This window comes from Somniosus microcephalus, chromosome 13 (genome assembly GCF_052327205.1).
Source record: "Somniosus microcephalus isolate GS21.2 chromosome 13, FLI_Smic_1.0, whole genome shotgun sequence".
In the NCBI taxonomy this organism is placed as follows: Eukaryota; Metazoa; Chordata; class Chondrichthyes; order Squaliformes; family Somniosidae; genus Somniosus; species Somniosus microcephalus.
This window is the reverse complement of record NC_140999.1, coordinates 26,759,982-26,779,484: the sequence shown is the minus strand read 5'-3', so window position 1 is coordinate 26,779,484 and position 19,503 is coordinate 26,759,982. Positions and strand designations below refer to the sequence as shown.

Sequence of the window (19,503 nt, the reverse complement as noted above, 5' to 3'; positions counted from 1 at the left end):
CCTGGTTTTTGTCATACTTATGTCCTTCTCAATTATCATCTTAAAGTGTATTATATTATGGTCACTAGATGTTTCCCTACTTTTACTTCTCTTATCTGCCCTGATTCATTCCCCATTACTAGATCCAATAACGAATACTCCCTTGTTGGGCTTTTTACATATTGTGTTAGAAAGAAGTCCAGTACATGTTAAGTCTGTGTGTTCCAGTTGTATTAAGATTAATTACTGACACAGACTACAAGAATAAAGTTCAACAGGTCTTTACTAGTTGGAGGGCAGGACTATACTAAGTACAATATCATTACACAGTACTTATATACCGGTGGTCACCACCGGTATTACGTATACAGTAGTCAGAGAAAGTAGTACATCTCTTAAGGTGGAACAGGCTTAAGTTCTCTTAAGGTGGAACAGGTTACATACACCACAATCCTCCCTTTTTAGCTTAACAGTCATATCCCCATTTAACATAACATAATAACATATATATACATATATAACTTCAGGTATAAACAGTTCAAAGGTTCAGTCTCTCAGGAGGCCTTCTGATTCGGTTTGGATAACGCCTTTCAGTGGTCTCTGATTCTTGTTGCTGAGGTGACTCTTCTTGTTGGTTTCCTATGTATTGGACGTCATCATCAGGTACAGTCCCTGCCGAGGTAGATGCTTCAGGTTCATTAACGTCTTCCACAGTTGTCTCTGTCGCAACCATGGGTTCGACCCTTGCTCTTGATCCGCATGACGCCTTATCACATTGTTACCAATATCTACTGTGTACATCAGAGGTCCTTGTCTGGCCCGAATTGTTCCGGACTGCCATTTTTCGTTTCCATAGCCCCTTGCCAACACTGGTTGTCCTACGTCGAAACTTCGAGTGGACTTGTTATTAATATGCCGGAACTGTTTGTTTTCCACTTCCCTCCGCACATTTGGTTTTAACAAGTCCAACCTGGCCCGCAACCTCCTGTTATAAAACATCATGGCAGGACTTTGGTTAGTCACTGCATGAGCGGCGTTTCGATATGCCATTAGGAAATTGTCCACCTTGTGTTGTAATGGAATCTGATCATCGTTCATGGCCTTTATTGCCTTTTTGAATGTTTGGACAAATCTCTCGGCCAACCCGTTTGTCGCCGGATGATATGGGGCAGAGGTATAATGTTTCACCCCATTCTTCTTTAAGAATTTTTGGAATTCTTCCGACACGAACTGTGGTCCGTTGTCCAAACATATCTGTTCTGGCAATCCGTTCCTTGCGAATATTGTTCTTAACACCGCAATTGTCTTTTCTGAAGTAGTGGTATTCATCTTGATCACTTCTGGCCATTTGGAATGTGCGTCCACCGCAATTAGGAACATGGAGTCCATGAATGGACCAGCAAAGTCAATATGTATGCGTTGCCATGGGGCTGAAGGCCATTCCCATGGGTGTAGCGGTGCGATCGGAGGTGCATTTTGCACTTTTTGGCACCCAGCGCAGCTTTTTGTCAACTCCTCTATCTGTTGGTCAATGCCCGGCCACCATACATAAGCCCTAGCAAGACTTTTCATCTTAACTCCCCCCAGATGACCTTCATGCAGTTCCTTTAGAACTCTTTCCCGTAACTTGGGAGGAATAATCACTCTTGTCCCGTACATCAAAGTACCATGGCAGACGGACAGCTGGTCTCGCCTTGCCGAGAATGCTGGTAACAGAGGATCACCATGTGTTGGCCATCCCTTCACTGTCACCTCGTAAACTCGGGACAGTGTCGGGTCGTTCCTGGTTTCTCTTTCAATACTTGCATTGGTGAATGGTAAACACTCGATGATGGTCGAATGAAATAACTCAACAGGGTCAACTTTCGTCGTCTCTTCTGCTTCAGGTAGTGGCAGGCGCGACAGCCCATCAGCATTGCCATGCTGCTTTGTACCTTTGAATTCTATTTGATATTGATGTGCCCCTAGGAAAAGGGACCATCTCTGGAGTCGCTGTGCTGTCATCACCGAAACACCCTTCTTAGGGTTAAAAATGGATACCAACGGCTGATGGTCTGTCAGAAGTGTGAATTTTTGGCCCTGCAGGTAATGATTAAACTTCTTCACTCCCCATACAAGGCTGAGAGCCTCCCTATCGATCTGCGCATAGTTGCGCTCAGCGGAGGTCAATGATCTGGATGCAAACGCGACTGGCCTTTCCGTGCCATTTGGCAACTTGTGTGAGAGTACTGCCCCAATATCATATGGAGAAGCATCACAAGCCAACTGAATAGGCAGTGTCGGGTTGAAGTGAGCCAACACTTCCTCTGAGGTGATCAATTCTTTGCTTTTGCGAAATGCCTTCTTACAGTTTTCGTTCCATTCCCATGGTACCCCCTTCTGTAAAGGAGCGTTCAGCGGGTGCAGTACCGTGGATAGATTCAGTAGAAACTTATGGTAATAGTTAATCAATCCCAGAAACGACCTCAACTGAGAGACATTATCCAGAGCGGGAGCCTTTACAACTGCCGCTATCTTGTCAGGAGACTTATGAAGCCCCTCCCGGTCAATGACATGACCACAGTACGAGATCCGCTTCTGAAAGAACTCACATTTCTGCCGATTAACTCTAAGTCCATACTCTTTCAGTCTGTTGAGCACCAGTTCCAAGTTTGCGAGGTGTTCTTCACCACCATCACCTGTAATCAGAATATCGTCCAGGTAACATTGTGTGCCTGGAATTCCCTGTAATACCTGCTCCATGGCCCTCTGCCAAATTGCCGAAGCCGATGCCACTCCAAAAACCAGCCTATTATACCGGTACAAACCTCTATGCGTGTTGATCGTGAGGTACTGGCGTGACTCTTCTTCAACCTCCATCTGCAAGTACGCCTGTGCCAGGTCTATCTTGGTGAAGTGTTTCCCGCCAGACAACGAAGCAAAAATATCCTCAATCCGTGGAAGCGGATACTGCACCATGTGAAGCACCGGATTAACGGTGATCTTGAAATCTCCACAGATGCGAACCTTCCCTGGTTCTCCTGGCTTGTTGCTCGAAGGACGTTTCATAACGGGAACAATGGGCGTAGCCCACTCACTCCAATCTACCTTAGACAGTACACCTGAACGTTCTAGCGCTCCAGTTCCGCTTCTACAGTAGGTCGTATTGCATAGGGTACCGGTCTGGCTTTGAAAAACTTTGGTTGTGCATGTTCATCAATCTTGATGTTTGCCGTAATTCCTTTCAGTGTTCCCAGTCCTTGCTGGAACACCTCTTTAGCATCATCCAATATTTTGGACAATCGTTTAGGTTTGACATCTGTTTCCCCGGAATCTACCGTTAGTGCTTTTAAGGAGTGCCAGTCCATATTCATTTTCCTAATCCACTCCCGTCCCAGTAGTGGTGGACCTCCTTCAGGTAGCACATATAAGTCCATTACTTGGCTTTCTTCGCCCTTGTGGACCACTTTTACCTCTATCTTTCCGATGGGGTACACTCTTTGCCCCGTGTATGTTTTCAATATAATCTCCGTATCCCATAGGGGAATATGTTGGAATAACCTTTTGTAATCTTTCTTATTCATGACCGTCAATGCCGATCCAGTGTCCAATTCCATCTTTACTTGGACTCCTGCTATCTGGAGAGTGACCCAAATTGTCTGGAGATCTGCATCCTTACCAACGTTGTGTACTCTTAAGCTACCCAGTTCATTACTGCTAGCGTCTGAATCTGACTTCTGTTCATTCGAACTGGTCTTTGTCACCTTGTGCACCTTTATGTATTTTCCTTGCGGTGACTTTTTGTTGCTGGTCTTCCTTCCTGACCGGCATACTTTAGCTATGTGGCCAAGCCTGCCACACGTTCTGCATTCTTGGTTTTTAAACCAACACTGGTTCTGATCGTGTGTTGTCTTTCCACAACGATAACATTTTACAGTACTCAAACCCAATTTATTTGTACTGAGTTCCGCTGACCGTAGCTGCATTACTGCCGTGCCTCTCGCTGCGGCTTCGTGTGCTGCTGCCATAGTGACCGCTTTCTCAAGCGTCAGCTCATTCTCCTCGAGCAGTCGCTTTTGTGTATCTTCTTTTAATAATCCACACACAAATTTATCTCTTAGCGCTTCTGTTAGTCCCGTTCCAAACTGACAGTACTTTGCTAGCTTACGCAATTCCATTAAATATTCAGCATTGCTTTCATCCTTCAGCTGCCTTCTGCTGTAAAATTTAAATCGTTCCGCTAGCATCAGCGGCGTGGGGTTTAGATGATTTTTCAGGACAGTAACAATCTCCTCGAACGTCTTATCCGCTGGTTCATCTGGTGATAAAAGGTGTTTCAATTGCCCGTATGTCTTCGCACCCATTAAGTTTAATAAAGTTAGTGCTTTCTCTGCATCTGGGATTTTATTTGCTTTACAATAATTTTGTATGCGTTCTACATACATGGCCCAATCTTCGATGTCGCTATCAAAGGTATTAATGTTCCCATGTTTAGGCATCGTTGCAATTTATTTTATCCCAAGATGGCGGCTTCCCGCTCTTGTCTTCGTCCTCCGCCTACAAAATGGCGGTTTTCCCGCGCTTGGCAGTCTTCACCCACTGGCTGCAATGGCATTTGGCGTGCCGCTGCTGCTCCCCTTTCCCAGCGGTTAGTAACTCCCCCGACGCTGTCTCCGCTTCACCGCGGCTCCCTCGGGCATTTGCGCTTCCCCGATGTCGCGCCTCGCAGCCCTTCTTGCAGCCCGGTTATTAGCACCGGCTGCGTTCGCCTTCACCGCGGCTCTCGCGCCTTCAGTCGCCCCAGACGCTGCGCCTTTTTGGCCCGAAAGCGGCCCGGCCCTTATCTCCGGTCGCGATCGATCTCACCGCCCTTATTCCTCCATCTTCCTCCCCCCCGTCTGTACAGCCAACGCGGCCGACTTTCTGCTCGCGTCGCTGACCGGCTTACCCACCACCGAGGTAGAAAGAAGATAGCTGACTGCCGCTGATGGAGGCTTCGAGTTCAGGATGTCTTCTGCACTCCGGGTTCTCGATGCCTGCCGCGCGACGTGTCTTCCAGCAGGGTGATGAGGGTGGATGCCTCTCTTCGACGCCCATTCTGTGGACGAAGCCGCCGTGGATATAAACTGCCGCAGGGTAAGAATCGGACTCGTCGCCACTGTTAAGTCTGTGTGTTCCAGTTGTATTAAGATTAATTACTGACACAGACTACAAGAATAAAGTTCAACAGGTCTTTACTAGTTGGAGGGCAGGACTATACTAAATACAATATCACTACACAGTACTTATATACCGGTGGTCACCACCGGTATTACGTATACAGCAGCCAGAGAAAGTAGTACATCTCTTAAGGTGGAACAGGCTTAAGTTCTCTTAAGGTGGAACAGGTTACATACACCACAGTACACATTGTAGGAACTCCATTCTCTTATCCCCTTTACCTACCTCTTCTGTCCAATTAATATCTGGGTAGTTGAAATCCCCCTTGATTATTATTCTATGTTTTTTTACTAATTTCCCTAATTTGTCTGCCTATTTCTTCCTCCACCTCCCTTCCACTATTAGGTGGTCTGTAGACTACACCTATTAGTGTGATTGATCCTTTATTACCTTTTATCTCTATCCATATGGATTCTATTTTTGTCTTGCTAATAGCTGTGTCACTTTTTTCTACTGCCATTATGTTATCCCTAATAAGTACAGCTACTCCACCTTCCCTTTTACCCTCTACTTTTTCTAAATATGTTACACCCTGCAATGTTTAATTCCCAGTCCTGATTTTTCTGTAGCCATGTCTCAGTAATCCCTACTATGTCTGGTTCCTCACAACTCATGATCAGCTCCAGTTCCCCTGTTTTATTATGGACACTGTGTGCATTGCTGTACAGAGAGTTTAACTCATTTTTAATAGGATTTCCTCTCACTTTATGTTTATCCATCTTTTTCACAGAATCACAGAAACCCCACAGTGCAGATAGAGGCCATTTCGGCCCATCGAGCCTGCACCGACACATATCCCACCCAATCCCCGTAACCCCTACACCAACACATATCCCACCCTATCCCCGTAACCCCATGTATTTAATCCCCCTAACACTAAGGGTCAATTTATCATAGCCAATCAACCTAACCTGCACATCTTTGGACTGTGGGAGGAAACCGGAGCACCCGGAGAAAACCCACGCAAACACGGGGAGAATGTGCAAACTCCACACACAGTCGCCCGAGGCCGGATTCGAACCCGGGTCCCTGGCGCTGTGAGGCAACAGTGCTAACCACTATGCCACCGTGCTGCCCTGTTTTTTAGACTCCTGTTCTATAACTCTATTTATTCCCTTGCCATCAATGTCCGACCTTACTTTATTCTTTCCTATGCTCTCTTTTCCTGTTTTGTTTACAATTAGGCTGGTTACATTTCTTGTAGATCCTCCCCCCAGCTTACTAGTTTAAAGCCTTTGCCAACTCCCTATTTACCCTTTCTGCTAGGACATGGGTCCCATCCCAGTTCAGGTGGAGCCCGACTCATCAGTACAGCTCCTTCCTGTCCCAGAACTGGTGCCAGTGTCCCATGAAAATGAACCCCTCTATCCCACACCAGCCCTTTAGACACGTGTTAATTCTCCTGATCTGTCTGCTCCTATGCCAATTTGCACATGGCTCGGGCAATAATCCAGAGATTATTACCCTCGAGGTCCTGCTTTTTAATTTAGAGCCTAACTCCTGATAACGTTTCAGCAGGACCTCCTCCCTGTTCCTACCTATGTCATTTGTTCCAACATGGACCACAACAACTGGATTTACCCCCTCCCTTTCCAAGTTCCTCTCCAGCCACCGTGAGATATCCCTTACCCTGGCAACACACCCTTCAGGATTCTCGTTCTTGGCTGCAGAGGACGCTATCTATCCCCCTAATTATAGAGTCCCCTATCACTACCACATTTCTATTCTGCTCTCACCCCCCCCCCCACAGCCTTCTGAGCCACGGTGCCTTGGTCTGCATTGTGGCTGTCCTCCCTGCAGTCTTTCTCCTTGTCCTCACAGGTATAGAGTACGAGTGGAAAGTGGTAAGAAATATTAAGGGGCTAAGCTAATATTAACTCTGATTAATAAGCTTCGATATTTGATATCTCAGCCCATGCAGACTGCCCTTTATTCATGTGATGGGTTGTAGAGAACACATGAACCAGGACATCTTTGCGTCTTTTGGTGGGATTGCTGGATTGTTCTGAGTGAATAATTTACTCGGTATCTCGAAAACGACGCCGTAAACAAAAGTTTGGAGTTTTGACGAGCTCTGACATTTATATATGAATAAAAACAATCGACTGCGTTACCCCTGGGTCTTTAATTTAATGTTACAAGTCGGTAACAAAATAATGACCACTGTTGAAGGGCCTGTACCTGAGGATTTAACCCATCTGTTCCCCCCTTTTCAGAGGCTGGTGGACCTGCTCTATATTTGCAGCATTTTCGGTTTTATTTCTGGCAAATTGCAAAGCGCGACCTGCTCTGTGTGGTCACAGTGACAAGCGACGCTCTCGCCTCGAAAGTAGCCGCTGTAAATAGGGGCGAGCGCCTGCGGTTGAGGACTTTCTGAGACAGTCTCCTGGTGTCTATGACAGTGGGTTCTTCCTCCGCCCTGTCTACTGAGAAGGACGACACCTGACTCGCTCCTTGGTTTCAAGTGGAGAGAGGGGGGGATGCAACAACAACCAAAAAAAAATGTACAACTATCTGGGGAATGTTTCCCGGAAAAGTACCGGCCGACCCCTCAGGAAATACGTGGGGTGGAAACTGACGTCTTATAAAAGGCTCGGCACAGATGGGGAATTAAACTCTGGCACAAACCTCCTCGGATGCACATAGTCTGCAGGGACGAGGCTGGAACTCGGAAAGAGTCTCATAAACCAGTGAGAGAAAGGTAACAGTGTTCGTCTTTTCTGTTTGTTTGGGTGCGAAGATCACATTGGGAATTTTAGAGTTCCCAGTTAGCTGTGTATTGAGAACCTTGGAGGCTGAATGTGTTGGTCACTCGCCTCAACCTCTGTACCATAACATTTGAGGCTAGTCGGTTAGTCTCTGGGCATCATTCTTGTATTAGATGTTAAATGTTGGTCGACATAATTTATATGTGAAGATCTACTTCATTTTCATATGAAAACGATTATTTTATAAATACATAATATTTGCGTATACCGTCGAATTGCAGCGAATTTTGAAAATTGGGCTGATGTAACGTGCAATGATATTTACAAGACGTTTCATTTACAATATATGTTTAGAGTGCTGGGGTTCAGCAGCTAATTATTTTACACATTCTGTGTATTTTTAGCTGGGACTGTTTGGCCAGGGTGGAGATTCAAATTATTTCCAAGGGTCCATCACGGTTTATTTGCCAACAAGGTACAGGCAGAATTGACTATAAAAGTGCTTCAAAAAAAATAACAGGATGCGGGAGGGGGTATATAAGAACTGTTATTACTCCGGAAATATTGAAGTAGTTGGAAGCTCATTAATCAGTTTTTACATCGAGCAAAAGCTAAAGGTAATGCATTGAATCGCAGAGGTACAAGTGACAGACCTAACTGTAGACTAAGGTGAGTTAGAAATTTTGAGCAGAATTATAATAATTGAAATGGAAACAGGGAGTGGGATCGATTTGTTTGTTTATGATGACAGTTCCCGTGTTATGAGTTTTTTTTTTACTGTGGAGGGGTTAAGTGAATGGAATTATCCTTTCTTCAATCAAATGTTATGGCCATTACGTACTTGCTTGGGTTTAAGGGATTTCTATGTTGTTAATACTGTTAAAATGTTAAAATAGGCGGTTCATTACCATTTGTACATCAGTGGGAGTGACTGAGTATCAATACCTTGGACCATTCAGTTGGTAATTGGCATAATGGTACACTACATTCCAGAAAAGCTTCTAATAATCAGTAAGGGCTAGGTTTGTAGGAAAGTGAAAGTTTACATCTAATAATGTTTCCTTAATGAATGAATGAGACTCTGAGGTTGACCTAATTTAAGTTTTTTTTAAGACTAGGTAGGGAAATTGTAAAGCTGACCCAACAAATTGTTTACTGTGGTGAAGGATTCAAATGCCAGGGACACAAGTTAAAAATGAGGTAGAGCTAAAAAGTAAAGTTAGGATGAGCTCTCAAAGTTGGAGCATAAGATGTCATGGAAGGCCATTGAAGTGTAAGAAAGCGGAGCTGGAATCCCACCTTGGCAAGTTGTGCAAATGAATTCAACAAATCTGGTAATTTGTAGCTAGCACCCGAAAATGATTATGAAAGCTGATGAACAGCCATTAAAAGCCCAAGTAGTTCACTAATGTCTTTCAGGAAAGGGACCCTGACACTCTTACCCAGTCTGGCTTACATGTGACTCCAGTCCCACGCTATATTGACTATTAATGCCTTCAGGGCCACCAAAGAATGGGCAATAAATGCTGCTATGCCAGTGTCACCCCATCCCAAGAACAGTTTTTTTTTTAAACTGCTTTTGAAAAAAGGTTGAGGAATATGTTTAGGAGGCAGGCCAATGGGGTTCAGCTCTCTTAATGGGTTGCTTGTTCTTATGGCCTTTTCCTTCTTCCTGGAACTTCTTAAGTTCTTGTGAATGCCTTAATGCCATCAAACTACATAATTGCAAGAAAATTGAAGACTCTGAGACTCTGTTTTCTCTTCTAAGTAAAAAAATAGATTCTAATGTCCTAAGATAATTGGGGGGAAAAATTCAGTATCGCCCCGTTTGGGGCGCCATTATCGGCCATGCGCAAAGTTTAGCGCCTGGCGCTAATTATCGCCTCCGACAGCAAACTTGGCTTCTATCGACCCTGGAGGTGATTGGAGCGCTAAATCAGGTGCTTCACACCTGTCTTAAGGCGCAAAGGCCGAGGAGCGAGGCGCTACCTCAGAGCGCTGGCGAAGCAAGGAAGGGCAAATCAAAATGAACCTGCAAAGTGCTGCTCAGTACCCAAAACTCGTTCACACAGCGTTGAATCTCTCCAGAAGTCTCTCAGAATGCGTGGTGCAAAAATGTCACCAACAAAAAAAGGCAGGAAGCGGTCGCCTTTAAATAACACTCCCCCAGTCCCTTCCTGACTACAAAACGCTCCCCTCAACCTGTCGTTGCTAGTGGCAGGCGGTAAGGCAGGGAGCGCCACTCAATATCCGGTCCAGGGCGCTACCGAGGCGTTGCGCACTCAACTGACGTCACGATCTGCCGGCGCAGGAGATCGTGGTGGTTGTGTTTAGCGCCACCGCAAAATGTCTAGTTAATTTCACGAGCGGCGCAAACATTGCCGTGCCCGGGTGCTAGTTGCTTTGCGCCCTATTAACGCCCACTTAAGGTGCTAACGGGAGGCGCAAACAACTGAATTTTTCCCCCTAGCTGTCTTAACCATTTAAAGTCAGTTTGATGTCCTGGAGCCATCTCAAGTACTCTTGATATAGCTTTGAATTTGCAGTGTAATGCTATTTGCAAGAATACTAATACTGACAGTTTTTCTGCACGGCATTTTAAATGTGACGTGAAAATATATTAGTGAACGACCTGCAAATCTGATCTCTGTGAAGAAAATGTCTTGCCACTTTTCCGGATTGAAAATCATAAAAGGCACAAAATCATACTTTGCACCTCCAGTCCTTCTTCTCCACCCATATCAAAGCGATATGGTATTTACCAGCCTAGCTAGGAGAATTGTTTAAGAATCATAAACAATTTTACATTTTATGAACAATTCACTAAAAATGATAACGTATTTATACTTAAAGAAAAACTTAAAATAGTGGAAATCAGCCCCAACATTTGAATTAAATTAGCTATACAGTCTCCATCGCTTATACCAGGTCTCTTCGTGCAAACGCGATTTGTCCGCTATAAGTGATGGCTGCTATAACGTGGTAGCTTTAATAAAATTATAAACATTCGAAAAGTGGACTGGTAAGGAGTTAAGTTTCCTATTTCCCGACTGTCTGAATTTTGGAGATATAATACTCTACATGGTGATTCATTACAGAGGGACTGAACAAGAAATGGAACTGGCAACAACACTTAACTAAGTGTATCAGAGAGCACAGTGGATATTTAAAGCTTTAGGTAATATGAACTTAAAACAATAACAGAGTCAGCACAGGCATAATGGGCTGAATGGTCTCCTTCTGTGCTGTATGATTCTAATTGCTGAAAATATATGGCAGGGCCTTCAGCACCATTGCCCTTTTCAGACGTTGACGGACTTGCTGTCTATTTCTAGAATGTTGTGTTATTATTTCAATGTTTCAGAGTTTGCCATTTTTTTCTTTATATCTCTAGATTAATATGAGCTGTTAACAACCTTCATTGATTTTTGATTTCTTTTTTTTTTCCTCAACATCTGAGGATTATATCTGAACACAAAAGGACATTGAGAACATTGGCCCACGTGGTGAACCAATCTGTATTTTGAGGGCAATTACTGGAAAACATTGCTGTGGAATTAAATCATCATTGAGCTATTTAACTTGCATTACAAACAGGATTCAGTCACCCATTCTGTTCCTGCAAGGCAAGGCGTATTATTTTTGAGATTGAAGGGGTAATTTTCCAATTTTCCACCTCTGGTCTGCTGCCAACGCATAATGAAAATTTGGCCATTTGTTGAAATTAGATTTTATGATAATTTAAGTTAGTGATTGGAAAATGATTAAGAAAGACTTGCATTTATATAGTGCCTTTCATGACCACCAGACGTTTCAAAGCGCTTTACAGCCAATGAAGTACTTTTGGAGTGTAGTCACTGTTGTAATGTGGGAAACGTGGCAGCCAATTTGCGCACAGCAAGCTCCCACAAACAGCAATGTGATAATGACCAGATAATCTGTTTTTGTTATGTTGATTGAGGGATAAATATTGGCCAGGACACCGAGGATAACTCCCTTGTTCTTATTCAAAATAGTGCCATGGGATCTTTTATGTCCACTTGAGAGAGCAGACAGGGCCTCGGTTTAACATCTGGTCCGAAAGACGGCAACTATATTAGCGGGTTCCTCAAATGAGGCCATATGGGTAGAACTTAAAAACAAAAAGGGGGCAAGCACTTTGCTGGGAGTGTACTATAGGCCCCCAAACAGGGGGAGATAGAGGAACAGATATGTAGGCAAATCTCCGAGAAGTGCGAAAATAATAGGGTAATAATAGTGGGGGATTTCAACTTCCCCAATATAAATTGGGACAGTCAGAGTGTGAAAGGCTTAGAGGGTGCAGAATTCTTAAAGTGCATCCAGGAGAGCTTTTTGAGCCAACATGTAGAAAGTCCTACAAGAGAGGGGGCGGTACTGGACCTAATTCTGGGGAATGTAGCCGGGCAAGTGGTGGAAGTGTCAGTAGGAGAGCATTTTGGCGACAGTGACCATAATTCGGTGAGATTTAAGGTGGTCATGGAAAAAGACAAAGACGGCCCGGAAATAAGGGTTCTAAATTGGGGGAAGGCCGATTTTAATATGATAAGGCAGGATCTGGCCAAAGTGGACTGGGAGCAGCTGCTTATAGGAAAATCCACATCAAAACAGTGGGAGACTTTCAGAAGGGAAATAGAGAGAGTACAACACCAACATGTTCCTGTAAAGGTCAAGGGTGGGACCAACAAGCAAAGGGAACCTTGGATGACAAGGGATATACAGAAATGCATTAGAAATAAGAGGGGGGCTTTTGGCAGTTACAAAAGACTAAAGACAGAAGAAGCCCTAGAGGAGTATAAAAAGTGCAGGGGCATACTTAAAAAAGAAATTAGGAGGGCGAGGAGGGGCCATGAAATAACACTGGCGAGCAAAATAAAGGAAAATCCTAAGATGTTTTATAAGTATATTAAGGGCAAGAGGATAACCAGGGAAAGGGTAGGGCCCATTAGGGACCAAAGTGGCAATCTGTGTGTAGAGCCAGAGGATGTAGGCGGGGTTTTAAATGAATTTTTTGCATCTGTGTTCACTATGGAGAAAGACGATGCAGACATAGAAATCGGGCAAGGGGACTGTGACATACTTGAACATATTAGCATCGAGAGGGAGGAGGTGCTAGCGGTTTTAGCGGGCCAAAAAGTGGATAAATCCCCAGGCCCGGACGAGATGTATCCCAGGCTGCTGTGGGAGGCAAGGGAGGAGATTGCAGGGGCTCTGACACTAATTTTCAGAACCTCTCTGGCCACAGGGGATGTACCAGAGGACTGGAGAACAGCTAACGTAGTACCATTATTCAAGAAGGGTAGCAGGGATAAACCAGGGAATTACAGGCCAGTGAGTCTAACATCTGTGGTGGGGAAATTATTGGAAAAAATTCTGAGGGACAAAATTAATCTCCACTTGGAGAGGCAAGGATTAATCGGGGATAGTCAGCATGGCTTTGTCAAGGGTAAATCATGTCTAACAAATCTGATCGAATTTTTCGAGGGGGTGACTAGTGGGGTGGATGAGGGAAATGCTGTGGATGTGGTGTACATGGACTTCAGTAAAGCTTTTGACAAAGTCCCGCATAGGAGACTGGTCAAGAAGGTAAGAGCCCATGGGATCCAGGGTGCCTTGGCGCATTGGATCCTAAACTGGCTGAGTGGCAGGAGGCAGAGGGTGATGGTCGAAGGTTGCTTTTGTGACTGGAAGCCTGTGTCCAGTGGGGTACCTCGGGGATCGGTGCTGGGTCCCTTATTGTTTGTGATCTACATAAATGATTTGGATGAAAATGTAAAAGGTATGATCAGTAAGTTCGCAGATGACACGAAAATTGGTGGGGTGGTAAATTGCGAGGAGGAAAGCCTCCGGCTACAGGACGATATAAACGGGTTGGTCAGATGGGCGGAAAAGTGGCAAATGGAATTTAACCCTGAAAAGTGCGAGGTGATGCATTTTGGACGGACAAATAAGGCAAGGGAATACACAATGAGTGGTAGGACCCTAGGAAGTACAGAGGGTCAGAGGGACCTTGGTGTACATGTACATAGATCCCTGAAGGCAGCGGAGCAGGTAGATAAGGTGGTTAAAAAGGCATATGGGATACTTGCCTTCATTAGCCGAGGCATAGAATATAAGAGCAGGGAGGTTATGATGGAGCTGTACAAAACGCTGGTGAGGCCACAGCTGGAGTACTGTGTGCAGTTCTGGTCGCCTCACTATAGGAAGGATGTGATTGCTTTGGAGAGGGTGCAGAGAAGATTCACCAGGATGTTACCTGGGATGGAACGCCTCAGCTATGAAGAGAGGCTGGACAGGCTGGGGTTGTTTTCCTTGGAGCAGAGAAGGCTGAGGGGGGACCTGATTGAGGTGTACAAAATAATGAGGGGCATAGATAGGGTAGATAAAGAGGAACTTTTCCCCTTAGTGGGGGGGTCAATAACAAGGGGGCATAGATTCAGGGTAAGGGGCAGGAGATTTAGAGGGGATTTGAGGAGGAACTTTTTCACCCAGAGGGTGGTTGGAATGTGGAACTCAATGCCTGAAAGGGTGGTGGAGGCAGGAACCCTCACAACATTCAAGAAGCATTTGGATGAGCACTTGAAATGCCATTGCATACAAGGCTATGGACCAAATGCTGGAAAATGGGATTAGACTGGACAGGGATGGATGGGCGGCGCAGACACGATGGGCCGAAGGGCCTCTTTCTGTGCTGTAAAACTCTATGACTCTATGACTAACTCCGACAGTGCAGTGCTCCACTGGAGTGTCAGCCTAGATTTTTGTGCTCAAGTCCCTGGAGTGGGACTTGAAACCACAGCCTTCTGACTCAGAGGCCACAATCTCCCTTAGAGAGCCTTCCTGCTATCGCGGTTTCTCCAGTAGTGCCACTCCCTTTAGCCTCATCTCCACTGCTGACTCTTGCTTCCCGTTTCTTCTCTCTCTGGGGCAATGGCGCATCTGCACCTATCTTGCTCCCTTTTGGCTTCTTTGTTTCCCAACTCCCGTCCTACTGCCCCTTTAAGGCTCCTGCCTCTTGCACCCTCTCCTTGTCTTGCCCCCTCCTGCTGCCCAAGATGTCCAATTCCCCGCCTTTCTTTGGAGTACTTACACTTACCCCACACCCGTCTGCCGCCTCCTCTCCCCCCGCGGACACCAGATTCTTTAGGGAGAGCCGAGCTGGCTCGACTCTGCCCTCGACCTGTGCTGCTTACTGCTGTCTTTGTCCTTTTCCACCGTATTTGGTGTGTTTTCCACCATTTCCATCCTGTTCTCTTCTCCGCAATTTTCTGCGTCTTCCTGTGCTCTTTTCTCCTTCCATTCATCAGCTGTGTCCTCCACCTGCCCCGCTCCTCCAGCTGCTACACTCGCACCTAATAAGAACATAAGAAATAGGAGCAGGAATAGACCACTTGGCCCCTCGAGCCTGCTCCGCCATTCAATATGATCATGGCTGATCTTGGAATTCCCCGCCCGCTCCCCATAACCCTTCACTCCCTTATCTTGCAAAAATCTGTCTATCTCCACCTTAAATGTATTTAATGACCCAGCCTCCACAGCTCTCTGGGGCAGAGAATTCCACAGATTTACGACCCTCTGAGAGAAGAAATTCCTCCTCATCTCAGCTCTAAAAGGGCAACCCTTTATTCTGAAACTATGCCCCCGAGTTCTAGATTTTCCCATGAGGAGAAACATCCTCTCTGCATCTACCTCGTCGAGCCCCCTGTGTTTCAATAAGATCACCTCTCATTCTTCTAAATTCCAATGAGTATAGGCCCGACCTGCTCAACCTTTCTTCATAAGTCAACCCCCTCACCTCTGGAATTAACCTAGTGAATCATCTCTGAACTGCCTCCAATGCAAGTATATCCTTCCTTAAATAAAGAGACCAAAATTATACGCAGTACTCAAGGTGTGGTCTCACCAATACCCTGTACAGTTGTAGCAAGACTTCCCTGCTTTTATACTCCAGCCCCCTTGCAATAAAGGCCAACATTCCATTTGCCTTTTTGATTACTTGCTGTACCTGCATGCAAACTTTTTGTGTTTCATGCACAAGGACCCCCAGGTTCCTCTGAACTGTAGCATTTTATAATCTCCATTTAAATAATAATTTGCTTTTATATTTTTCCTGCCAAAGTGTATAACCTCGCACTTTCCCACATTATACTCCATCTGCCAAATGTTTGCCCACTCACTTAGCCTGTCTATATCCCTTTGCAAATTCTTTGGCCTAGAAATTCAGTTGGGCGCCGTTTGGGGCGCCAAGCTCACCTGGGCGCCGGAATTACCGCTGCGAGCGGAGCCACTTGCGCCATCCCGATATTCAGTTTCAGCGCCCCAAACGGAAGCGGGCCGCTACTCGAGGCTCCCCGCGCCCCGCTTGGGGCGCTCACACTGAATATCGCCGCGCTAAGGGCCACAGCGCCACACGCTGCAGCACGGCACGCTGCGGTACTGCAGGCCTTCCTCCCACTGTTAAGGGGGAGGTGCCTGCAACAGCGCGATCCCCACTCGCGAGTGCCGGCAAATGAGCCCGGCACCAAGGAGAAGTGCCGGGCTCTCGGGAAACAGCCGGCAATGCCGCGGGGGGGGGTGGTTTAGGAGGCTGGGGACGGAGGTGCTGGCAGGCGGCCGCCGAAAAAGCGGCCGCCCCGCACCTCCACCTTAACTTGCGCCACTACCGCCACAGGTAGGCCCTGTGAACCGGTCGCGATTTGCGTCCGGCGTTAAAGAGGCGGGCGCGACCAAATATGGTGATGGGAGCGGGGCACTGCGCACACCGATGACGTCATCGGTGGTGGCGCAGCGCTACAGGCTAACGCCGCCATTAGCGCCCCGCTAAATATCGCGGGAGGTGTGGCCAGTGGCGCTAAAGCCACTAAGTGCCCTCTTTGGGCGCTAACTGGTGGCGCAGCCCACTGAATTTCTAGGCCTTTGAGTCCTCTGCACAACTTGCTTTCCCACTCATCTTTGTATCATCTGCAAACGTGGCTACATTACACTCGGTCCCTTCATCCAAGTCATTAATGTAGATTGTAAATAGTTGAGGCCCCAGCACCGATCCCTGTGGCACCCCACTAGTTACCGTTTGCCAACCGGAAAATGACCCATTTATCCCAACTCTCTACTTTCTGTTAGTTAGCCAATTCTCTATCCATGCTAATATATTATCCCCAACTCTGTGAGCTCTTACCTTATGCAGTAACCTTTTATGTGGCACCCTATCAAATGCCTTCTGGAAATCCAAATACACCACATCCACTGGTTCACCTTTGTCCACCCTGCTCGTTACATCCTCAAAGAACTCCAGCAAATTTGTTAAACATGATTTCCCTTTCATAAAACCATGCTGACTCTGCTTGACTGCATTATGATTTTCCAAATGCCCTGCTACTGCTTCCTTAATGAAGGACTCCAGCATTTTCCCAACGACAGATGTTAGGCTAACTGGTCTTTGGTTCCTGCTTTCTGTCTCCCTCCTTTCTTAAATAGGGGTGTTACATTTGCAGTTTTCTAATCCACTGGGACCTCTCCAGAGTCCAGGGAATTTTGGTATATTGCAACCAATGCATCCACTATCTCTGCAGCCACATCTTTTAAGACCCTGGGATGCAGGCCACCTGGTCCAGGGGACTTGTCATCTTTTAGTCCCATTATTTTACCAAGTACTTTTTCCTTAGTGATAGTGATTGTCTTTAGATCCCCCCTCCCCGTGGCCCCTTGATTATCCATTATTTGGATGTTGTTAGTGTCTTCTACCGTGAAGACAGATGCAAAATATTTGTTCAGTGTCTCTGCCATTTCCCCGTTCCCCATTATTAATTCCTCAGTCTCATCCTCTAAGGGACAAACGTTTACTTTAGCTACTCTCTTCCTTTTTATATACCTATAGAAGCTCTTACTATCTGTTTTAATATTTCTTGCCAGTTTACTCTCATAATTCATCTTCTCTTCTCCCATCTCCTCACCACTCAAGGGGCCTCCTTCTGCCTCACACTCACAGCGGGTGGGGCCTTTGTGACACACCCCACAGTTCTCTGCCTTGCAGCTCCGAGCGATGTGTCCAGACTCACCGCAGTTATAATAGTACAAGTCTGGACAGCTTCTTACAAGATGGTCGTGTCCAAGACAATAATAACAAACCTTCACTTGGTTATCATGCAGTACTCGGAAGTACTGCACCCCTTCCATTTTCTCGAATTTCATGCTGTACAGCAATGACTTCACCCCCTCTGGGAACCGCACCTTTACATAACGGGTTCCATCTGCTACTCACGTTCCTGGATAATATCTGCTCTTTATTGCTGAGCAAATTTTAATGTCCCATGACTCCAACTTTTTTATTAGCACATCATTCTCAATATAAACCGGCAGGTTTAAGAATGAGACCACTACCTCTTCAGAATATAGCAGAGTTACTTCCAAGAACTTATCTCCACCCTTCAAGCTCAGTAAAAGTCTTTCCACTGCCTCTCGGCCACTGACCATCACCTCAAACCCAACGTTCGGCTTTGGTCGGCAGGCAAAGCAGCTGCCCTCACCGCAGTCCTCATGTATCGCCTGGATAATATCCCAAGCTCGTATCTCCTTATCCTCACACTGAACCACCACTGTGTTTTCTTTTCCAAACATCCAGGGGTCCCGGCTCAAATCTTTGGGCCTCTTTTTTTCTCCCCTCCCCCAACATTTTCTCCCCTGATTAAATTCATCTTGGGAACATTGTCCTCTGAGGGGCCCAGCCCTCCATCCCCCTCAGCAGCCATCTGGCTGCTGTTTAAGGACCAAAAAGGCCCTAAAACCTGAAAAAAACCCACCACCAACTTGTCACAAACTCACTCCAACTTCCTGCAGCAATCAAGCACCCAGCAGCACCTGCTCCCTCCTCGCCCCTCCCACCTAGAGAGTGCTACACACTGAGCCACAGCTGACACAATGCAGAGAGCATCCAAATTTGCAATGTGTTCTAACTATTGGCAGAGTCTCTTGTTGGAAAATTATTTCTTTAGTTTATATAAATTGATATAATGGGGCAGGATGGCATGTCACACTGGTGCAGCAACTTATGAGTGCTCTAATGTGTTGTGCCATCCAGTGGTAGGACATAGATCATGAAAATGGCTTCCCAAAACACCAATTTCTTCATCTCAACTGTGGTGTTGGAAGAAAGTAAGGAATTTCTCATGGAGCAAAGAGAGATTGGTGGTGAATTTCTTGTGTCACAAACATCATATACCGCCACGTAACCTGATGAAGAGCAGTGTGATAGGAAGCCAACCACTGATAGAATAGGTTAACACACTGTCTTTCCCCCTCTGGGATTTTGGTTCACTTCTAGCCGATAAGGTCAAAATTACTGTCTGGTGGCTGTGCAAGCCCAGTGTGAAGTGAGTTTGTCCGGTCTCAATCCAGCTCCCAGTGGGCACGGAACCACAGTACAAAACTACCCCAATATGGCACCAAATTGGAAATCTTACTCAGAGGCCACAAGGATGGCTGGTATGGGAAATAAAATTGTTACAACTGGTGTAGTGAGGGAGATCTTTAGAGGTTGGGACTAAGGCAAGTTGCTCAGGATAGAATAGAGCAATTTATTTTTTCATTTTCTGCCAATTGTCAC

At 45.9% G+C, this 19,503-nt stretch overlaps 1 protein-coding gene across 1 annotated transcript in view; it reads left to right on the top strand.

The window, feature by feature from the left end:
• The first annotated feature begins 7,529 nt into the window (after nt 1–7,529).
• Nucleotides 7,530–19,503, top strand: part of tbxa2r (thromboxane A2 receptor) — a 52,296-nt gene continuing 40,322 nt past the window's right edge. The window contains exon 1 of the mRNA XM_086004677.1: nt 7,530–7,879. The gene's annotated coding sequence lies outside the window, so the exon portion shown is untranslated. The remainder of the gene's footprint in view (nt 7,880–19,503) is intronic.